The following is an 8,565-nucleotide window of genomic DNA, read 5'->3' on the forward strand; positions in this document are numbered from 1 at the left end:
AGTACAACTTGCGAAAAGTGATAAAAGGAAGGGAACCTGTCTGGAATATACCAGCTGTCTCTAGAATCACTTTTGCAAGCTGGAGGGCTTCTGTCTGTAGTAAGAAAAGTGTAGGTCAATTTCCATACAAGGGTTTTTGCCTCTTTGGTAAACTTCTGCTTGGCTGGTCGTTGTTTTGGTTGAGGGCTGGTCCGTCTCTCTGGCCCTCTGAGCGAGTGATGCCAGTAAGAGCATAGAAGGCACCACGTACTGTGTGGAGGAAGCACTGGGTGGGATTAGGAGGCCGGATCCCTGTCTCTTCCATCCAATTCCCGCCCCCTCCCCAATATCCATGCCAGCCCGTGAGCACCAGTGACCCTGGGAGGTTCCCGGGCCTCTCCCTCTCCCTGTTGATGAGACAGGATATAACCTACAGGCCCTGAAGTCAGGCCACCTGGGTCTGCTACCCACTTCTGCCACTTGCTGGCTGTGTGACTCTGGGCACGTTAACGTTGCTTAATGTCTTGGTGCCTCAGTTTCCTAGTCTGTCAAATGGCAGCAGTACCCACCTCACAGGCTGCTGTGAGGCCTCAATGGGTTAAAGTGTGTGCAGTGCCTGCACGGTGGTTTGCCTTGCTTGGGAAGGATCACAAACGCTGGTTCCAGTGATGGAGTCTCTGTTACTTTCTCCTACCTCTTCAGGCAAATGGACCTGCATGGTCACGAGAGCCAGTCAGAGCAAGTGACAACCCAGGAAGCCCGAGGGCGCCCTCTCTGTGCCTGCCTTCCTCCCCGGCTGCTTACACAGCAGCCCTTGCCTCCCCAGGAAAGGCTCAGCCCCACGCAGAGCACAGGCTCCAGCAGCCCCCACAGATAACTGTGCAGGGGGACACGGGGCCTCAGGTGGGCAGTGTTGCTGACCTGGGGACGGTGCCCCTGGGCCTGTCAAGGTCCCGGCAGCATGTTTCAAGGATCATTGTCAGACTGGGTCATGGGGCCAAGCTCTTTACTAGCTGGTTCTCCTTGGTGAAAACTTTTCCTTCTCAGTCTACATTTTCAAACGCCCGACACACTTCTCTGAGGGCTTGGCTGGCTACCCTTCAGATAGCCCAGTGAGAGACAAGACCACCAGCTTTCATGCAGCTCACACCTCTCCACCTGATACTCCATGCTTTCTACAGAGGTTCTCAGTGGGAGAAAAGTTATGTTTATGGGGCAAGTTCAGAGAGCTTGTGTCTCCTTTCCAGAATTTACTTGGTGGCTTCGCCCTATGTGGTGGAGAACCCCGTTCTCTTAAGTTTGGGTGGTTCCATCCAGCCTCCACCAGGAATTACATCTTTAAAGGCTGCCTGGGTAGGAGAGTCCAGGACTCCCTTGGGGATTGGCGAGGGGCATCTGTGAATCCAAGGGGGGAGCTGAAGAGGTGAGCAGTCCGGGAAGAGGAAGCCAGGTCGAGGGCAGATGAAGTTGTGCTGATTGCCTGTAAGTCACAAACCTGAAGTTTTGTCAGATCTCTGGGTAAGGAGAGAACCACCCTGAATAGATAACAGTGTCTTAAATCGACTTTACAAGGAACTAAGCTGAGAATGGTAGATATTCTTCATCACTCAAAATTGTTAGTCCAAAAGGCCTAGAAAAGGCTAGCCACTTCTGGTGGTTAAAACCAAGCGCTCCCAGTTTTCTGCACAAAAAACCTGGAAATTCTCTCCCTACATCCTGGAGGGTCTGGCCCTGGAATGGCTGTGTGAGGCTGCCCCCTTGTGGCCAGCATCAGCAGTGCGTGTGTAACCTGTTGCTGGAGGCTCTCTGAAATGCAGTCATTTTAAAGGTCTTTTTTAAAAGACTTTTCTCAGTCACTCTCTCTCTACACATGTCACTCCATATCCAGGGCTTAACCATTCCGCTTTGTTATCTTTCTAATCCGTACTTTGCCCTCTTTGGACTCCAAGGTCACTACTTTCCAATAAGTTCCTCCACTGGCCTCCCAACTGATCTTTTTAAAATGTAAATCTGCTTGTCTTTCTCTTACTCAAAGCCCTTTAATAGCTCCTCCTTTTCCAGGTTCCAGTGCCTCTCTCAGAAGATCCCTGAGGCCCGCTTCTCTGCCCTGGACCGCGTCTCTGCCCGTGTTCCTCTCTTTTCCTCATCCATTCATCTGCTGACACCTGTGCATTCTTAGGAGTCGTCTCAGGTATCACCTCCTCCAGGGAGCCCTCTGGATTACATTAGATAATGTGATGTAATGTAATAAGGGGGGGGGGAGGGAGAAAACGTGAGCACACCGCGTTATAACCAAGTGCTTTTCTTCCCCTCCCGCAAGACATAAGCTACCTGAAAGGGGAGACTTTTTTTCTCTGTGTCACAGTGTCTGGCATATCACTGTTGCTCACCACTATAGACGGAATAAAGGCAGACAGGATAAAAGCAGGCGAAGACCCAGATCACCGACTGATTCCTCTTGGGCGTGATGGAGCTCGGGAAAGAACTAAGCTAAGCTCCAGGCCCAAGAGTGAAGGCACAGCCAGTCAGTGCGGGCGAAGAGAAGTCCATCACGACGTGGAGCTGGCCAGCTAAGCCCTCCTTCCAGCCCGGCCTCCTGCTCCTCTCAGAATGCTTCTGTGGACCCACCCGCCTGTATTGCACACCTTTTTGATATGTGCCCTAAGTACCGTCCAGAGTCTAGGTCTCAAGAATTATTTGCTGATGGACTTAATTACTTATTTGACAGGCGGCAAGAGCACATCCTGAAGTGTCAATTAAGACCTGTGTTAAATCAACTGTACTTCGATTTTTAAAAAAAGAACAGGGAAGGAAAAGAAAAATGGCATGTGTTTCTGACCGTCTGTGGGTGTGAGGCACTGTGCTGGCCACTGTGGGCCAGCAGAGAGAAGGCATTGTTCTGTGCCTGCAAGGAGCTCACCGTCTAGCTGGGGAGAAGACAGAGCATGCAGGCCACGTTAGGGAACGAGATAGCAGATGTGAACGTGTCACAAGGCCGTGTGTGATTAATTGCCAAGCAAGGAGCTCAAGAATGTGGTGGGGATTGAGCCAGATAATGTATGTCCAAGTGCCTCAGCCCTTCAGCACTCCTGACCCCAGCCAGCCCTGCCGTCTGCCTCTCTCACACCCTGTTGATCCACCTCATACAATGTAGGTACTCGGGCAATGCAAAGCCCCACATGCCCAGGCCCCGGCCCACCTCCCAGCCCCGTGTGCCCCCAACCCTTCAGCCCAAAGCTGCAGAGATACCAAAGTGAACTTGCCGTCTTACTTCTGTAGCGCCCACCTTCCTTCCTTGTCCAACCTTGTCCCTCCGTTAAAACCTTCCTTTTCCTTTAAAATTCAGCCTAGAGTTCCTCCGTAAAGCCTGCTGAGTCTGCAGGCAGAGCTCCTTTCACGGGCTAGGCGGCGATGCTCGCGTACTTCTGTCCTGCGAGGGATGTAAACTCCTGCCACAGGGACAGTGTCTTTTCCCTTCATACTCGGAGCACCTGACATGCTGTCTGACGTGGAGCACGTGTCCCTTAAGTGTTTGTCATTGACTAAAAGGACTTAGCACATTGAAGGGACTGAGTAAACATCGGTTGGCTTTGCACCGTTAAGACGTAAGTGCTGTGAGTGCAGGAGAGGGTGACATGCCCGAGTGGTCCAGGGAGGCTCCGTAGAGCGAGAAGGGAATGTTGAACTGAACCTTGGCGGTTTTGTACACCTAAAACGGGCAAGGAATGAGAAGGATCCCAGCTGGAGTAGCTCAGTGTCTGTGGCTGCTGGCAACCCAACCGGCCTCTCAAAACAGAAAAACAGACCAGAGGGAGGGAGCCCCGCAGAGTGGGGCAGTGGAGGCAGCCGATTTTAGTTGGAGCAGAGGGTTTACCTAAAGGAAGTCGAGAGAATGCCCTGGAGGAAGTTTGGACTTAGGTGGAGGAAAGACCTCGAAAGCAATGGGCTATCTTGCTGGCAGCGGACGCCCTTTGTCACTTTTGAAAACCATGGTGACTTGATCAAAGTGGTGTTGAAAGTGGGAGCCGCCCTGTGGCCCTGCCTTCATTCTGTACCGCAGCCAGAGGCCCAGGTGGTGACCAAGATGCTTAGCCTCCAGGTGTGAAGCCCCTTTGCTACGCAGAGCCTCACCTGGAAAGGCTGGACTTTCTATAAACAAAGGTTTTCCTTCTGACGCTGCCCTTGACCTGGCTCTGAGCTGTTGACTCTTTGGGTCCATTCAGCTCTGTCCTGTCCTTCTACCCTCGTGACTGGCAATGACCCGGAGAGTGGCAGCACCCCTGCAGCAGGTGGCCTCCAGAGCTGAGTCACCGCCCTGGGAACCGTGCCCTGGCAAACCGGGAGCCCTCCACTTCACCCGGCTCTGCAAGGCTCTCAGGGCACCGCAGAGCTGCGGAGAAAGCTTTATGCATCTAGAATGTCACCGAGCTGATAGGAAAGTGAAATAAAGGCAACTGAAGACCAAAAAGGAAACTGTCCTAGTGGTAGTTTCTAGCTGGTATCTTTGGCAAAATACGGAGTTTTTTTCACAGTTATACGTACGGGCCGTGGTGGTTTTATTTGAACATACCCAAATTATCCATTTACAGGTATCTTTAAGAATGGAATGAAGAGGATTTTAAAACGATGGTTTAAGATTCTGTTAGACCTTGTAAATTAAGAGAGCTTAAGGAATAAAATGATATGAAGAGATACCTTAAGCTGTCAATGTTCTCGGAAATGAACAAATGAGGTTTAGGGTTTTTTTAAGTTTTTCTTTATCATTCACAGATACTCTGATGGCTGTTGTTTTTAAAAAATTATGGTGCTTTTAGTTCATCCCAGAGAAGATAAAAAGGTAGTGTTGTTCTTGAAAGGACGGTTTTTTGTTGTTGTTGTTGTTTTGTTTTGTTTAAGTCTGGCTTGTTTACTACACCAGTGAATAGAGATGACCTCAGTCTAAAAAAACAAGTTAAGTCTCTCCTTGCCTGGCAAAATAAGCCTTTTTCAATTAGCAAAAGAATCGCAAGTCTGATCACCAAGTCGTCATTTTAGCTGATTAGATTTTACAGAAGACAAAACAGAAGGCTCTCTACATTTTCACAACTGAATAGCTCTTAGGACATACTCCCAGCTTATTCAGTTCCTATAAGGCCGTAACAAGTCTGGTGACAGTTAATCAGACAGTTGCCTGAATGCGAATGCTCTGTGCGGTTAACTGTGCTGTGGCCACTGTGAGCTTTCAGAATCGGAGAAAACAGCATCACATCTCTTGCTTTTTGAGTATGCAATTCTTTAACTTAAAAAAAAAAAAGCTTTATTTTTTTTTTTTAAACTTCTCACATCGTGTGCCCAGCTATTCTCTGCAGCTGAAGTGTCCCTGAAGGCAAAAACCCCAGTCATTTTCTTGGGCAAATGGTCTTGAGCGCTGGGTTTTTTCACATGCTCTGACCACCCTGGGGCAGTTTTCAGCAGGGCCGGGGAACTCACTACTTAGTTGCCAAAGATGCTGTGAGCTGTGACCAGGAAGTTGGGTTTTTTCTGTTATCATCTTGTTTACTTTCCATGAGCCACACAAAACTATGGACGGTCCAAAGTGTTCCCAGTTTCTCGAAGGCAGGAAGAATTAATGCAGCTTCTACCAGCAACCAGAGCCATATCCTGATTCCTACAACCTTTATGATCTCAGATCAATAAAGGCCAAATTGAAATGCATTTGGAAGTTAGAGGTCAGTTGATTCTAGAATCCATTCCAGTCGAGAGAGTCTCTAGACTCCCTGGATTTGGGCGTGCAGTTTGGAGAGAGGATTTTAAAAGGAGGGCAGCTCTATTCTTTGTTTTTTGACCTGTGCTGGGAGGGAGAACTAATCTGCTTTGGGAGTAGAAGTTGCAAAAAAGCCAATCCCAGTGACCATACAGAAAGATGAATGAGCGCTCTCCCTGGACTCGGCACGCCCGCCTGTACGGAAGCCGGCAAAGGGTACCAGCCTGACAGCGTTGAAGCATCAGAGCGTCAGAAGGCTCTTGAGAAGCACTCGGGCCCTGAGGGGTTAAAAAGGCAGAGACAGCCAGTCAGAGGTGCCCGCCAGGCATGGATTTGTTCATCCTGCCCTTCTGAAGTCAGAGCCAACCAACGTTCTTCATGGTTTTGAGTGATTCACAATGTCTCTCTCTTGGCAGGGCCACTTTCCACTCATGGGCTTACGACTGAAGCCCCTTAGGAGCAGGCCATAGTGGAGACCAGCCTCACACCTCATGTCACATCTTAGAATCATTTTAGAGCACAGGGGAAACTGTCACAGACAGCTGCTTGTTTCAGAGATGAGACTGAAGCAGGGGCCGTGGTCGGCCGGAGGTCACGGTGCGGGGAGCAGAGGCCAGTGGGAGCCGGGCCGCCCTCCTCTGACCACACAGCTCCTGCCCCAGCCTGGCGGGAGAAGCTGCTGCCCTTGGACGATGCTTAGAAAATGGCTTAGGTCAGAAAGGAGAACCTCATCTGTACAGGATGAAACAAATCAGTTACTTGTGTAGACAGCTTCCGCCCAGCCTCCTTTGTCAGCCTGGTGAATTTATTAGCTCCTGGGCTTCCAGAAATAAGAATAATAGCATTTCTATCTATGTGCCGAAATGGGAGACTTGATAGACCCCTCTCTCCCTTTTTCTTCTTTTTGGATGAGAATTAGCTTATTTCACGCTAGTTCTTAATAAAACAAACGTCGACTCCTTCCCACAGGAGACAGAATTGAGCGATGTTCTGAGAGCACACTGTGCTCCTCGGGGCACTGAGTGAATGTCATGCTTAGAAGATGCTCTAGAAGCTTGCACGTGTCTCCTGGGAATAGAGTGAAGGGCGCCGCTGGAGGAGCAGTGACTCACCCTTCCTGCTTGGCCAAGGACTACAGGCCGGGCCTCGAGAAGCCCACGGGAAAGGACTCGGTTCCCCGTGAGCCCCGGTGTGAACCAGTGACCCCTGCTGGGCCCACGCGCCACCATGTCCTCCGACACCCCCCCCACCCACTTCTGTGTCCACAAGAGCTGCAAAGAAGGACATGCCAGGTCCCTAGCTCTCTGCCAGCAGCTTCCCTGATCCCCTAGGAGGACGATGTCACCTGTCTTTGTATAAGGACAACACCCTGAACCAAGAGATGGATAGAGTTACTCATCTGAGGAGGAAAACCCAGTCAAAGGAAGTTTAGCTCGCTTTGTTGTGTTAACCGCGCGATGCTTTCGTTAACTAAACATGTCAGAAGTATGAATGAAACATGCCCGACAAGATATTTTCGTGGGAGGAGCTGTCCCCGCAGTGCCAGTAACAGTAAGTTACACCTTCCGTCCTCCCAGCCCTGGGAGACGGGGCGGAGGGCAGTCAGCTTGTGTTTAGCTTGTGAGCATGATTTTACGGGACGAATAACAACGTTTTCCTCCCCATCACCTATATTGTCTTCATCCTTAAGGTAGACAGTTTATTTTAAAAAGAGGCGGGAAGAAGCGTTGGGCCGTGTCCCTGCCAGCTTTCCCGGGCAGCGCGCTCCAGGGCGCTGAGCCATCCCTCCATGTGCTGCACACAGAGCTGGCCCCAGGGAAGGCCTGGGCGGTGGTTTAACTTACGTCTGCCTCGGATTTTTTACATACTGGCTTTATTTGTATGGGCTTAAAAAATTATAATCCAGCAAATGTTTCAAATTTAAGCCGTGGGTAAAGTTTTCCTAGCAGAAAATTACATGGTAAGCTGGAGAAACGGAATAGAAAGCCGCACGGGGTTCTCCTTAAGGTTTTTTGTATTCTCACGGGACTCGAAGGCGCCTCGGGCCTCCAGAGACGAAGGGACTGGGGCGGAGAGTGTGGAGCTGCCCCTCCCCGAGCGTCCTGCAGAGGGCAGCATCTGAGCTGCGCAAGCGCTGCATCTCCCGCTGATGTAACCCAGCGCCCCAGATGCCTGCATTCCCCACAGACAGGGGTACCCGTATACCCTACTCATCAAGGCATCCTGATGAACCCAGGAGGAACCGACCACCCCAGTATATTCTTGCCCACCCCTCTGCGGACGTGGAGGAAGCTAGGAGGCCCTGGGAAAGCTTATTATCCTGACCCCAAAATCTGGTGCCTCACCTGTGGGCCCCATAGCCCCTAGAGTTTTCCCTGTCCTAGAACCTAACCCACTGCCTGCTTGTCTGGACGCCTGCTAGCCTGCTGAGGCCGTGAGGACTGGCGCCCTGTCTTGTTCACTTTGTGTCTCCAGCATAGTGCTTCCCATCCAGCAAACATCTGTTTCTTCTGTTCTTCATAAATTTCATGTGTTTTCTCATCTCCTGCCACCTCAGATCTCAGTTAACTTTCACTACTGTGTGAGTATGCGCGCGTGAGGAATACAAACGTGAGCTCACGCTCACACACACACACACCCCGACTGCAGTCCTGCGTTGCCTCAAATCCCTGGCAGTCTAATTTCCCAAAGGCCCCAAATGCGGTGGCATTTCCCCGTTCTCACGGATTTCACCTGCCTGCTACGTTTAACAATGCTAGCATCCCCTCCCGGAAACCCCCCGTTCTTCCACCTGCCCATGTCACACCTGTGGAGCCCAGCTCAGGCCCCTTTCCGCTTCGAAC

At 50.7% G+C, this 8,565-nt stretch overlaps 1 long non-coding RNA gene across 2 annotated transcripts in view; it reads left to right on the forward strand.

Moving 5' to 3' along the window:
- LOC112394946 (uncharacterized) overlaps positions 1–8,565 on the forward strand; it is a 234,659-nt gene that overhangs the window by 219,905 nt on the left and 6,189 nt on the right. For both annotated transcript variants that reach the window (XR_003002255.1, XR_003002256.1), the window contains one exon: positions 2,041–2,170. This is a non-coding gene — a long non-coding RNA (uncharacterized LOC112394946). The remainder of the gene's footprint in view (positions 1–2,040; positions 2,171–8,565) is intronic.

The sequence above is a fragment of the Neophocaena asiaeorientalis genome, unplaced genomic scaffold, assembly GCF_003031525.2.
Source record: "Neophocaena asiaeorientalis asiaeorientalis breed wild unplaced genomic scaffold, Neophocaena_asiaeorientalis_V1.1 scaffold364, whole genome shotgun sequence".
Taxonomy (NCBI): Eukaryota; Metazoa; Chordata; class Mammalia; order Artiodactyla; family Phocoenidae; genus Neophocaena; species Neophocaena asiaeorientalis.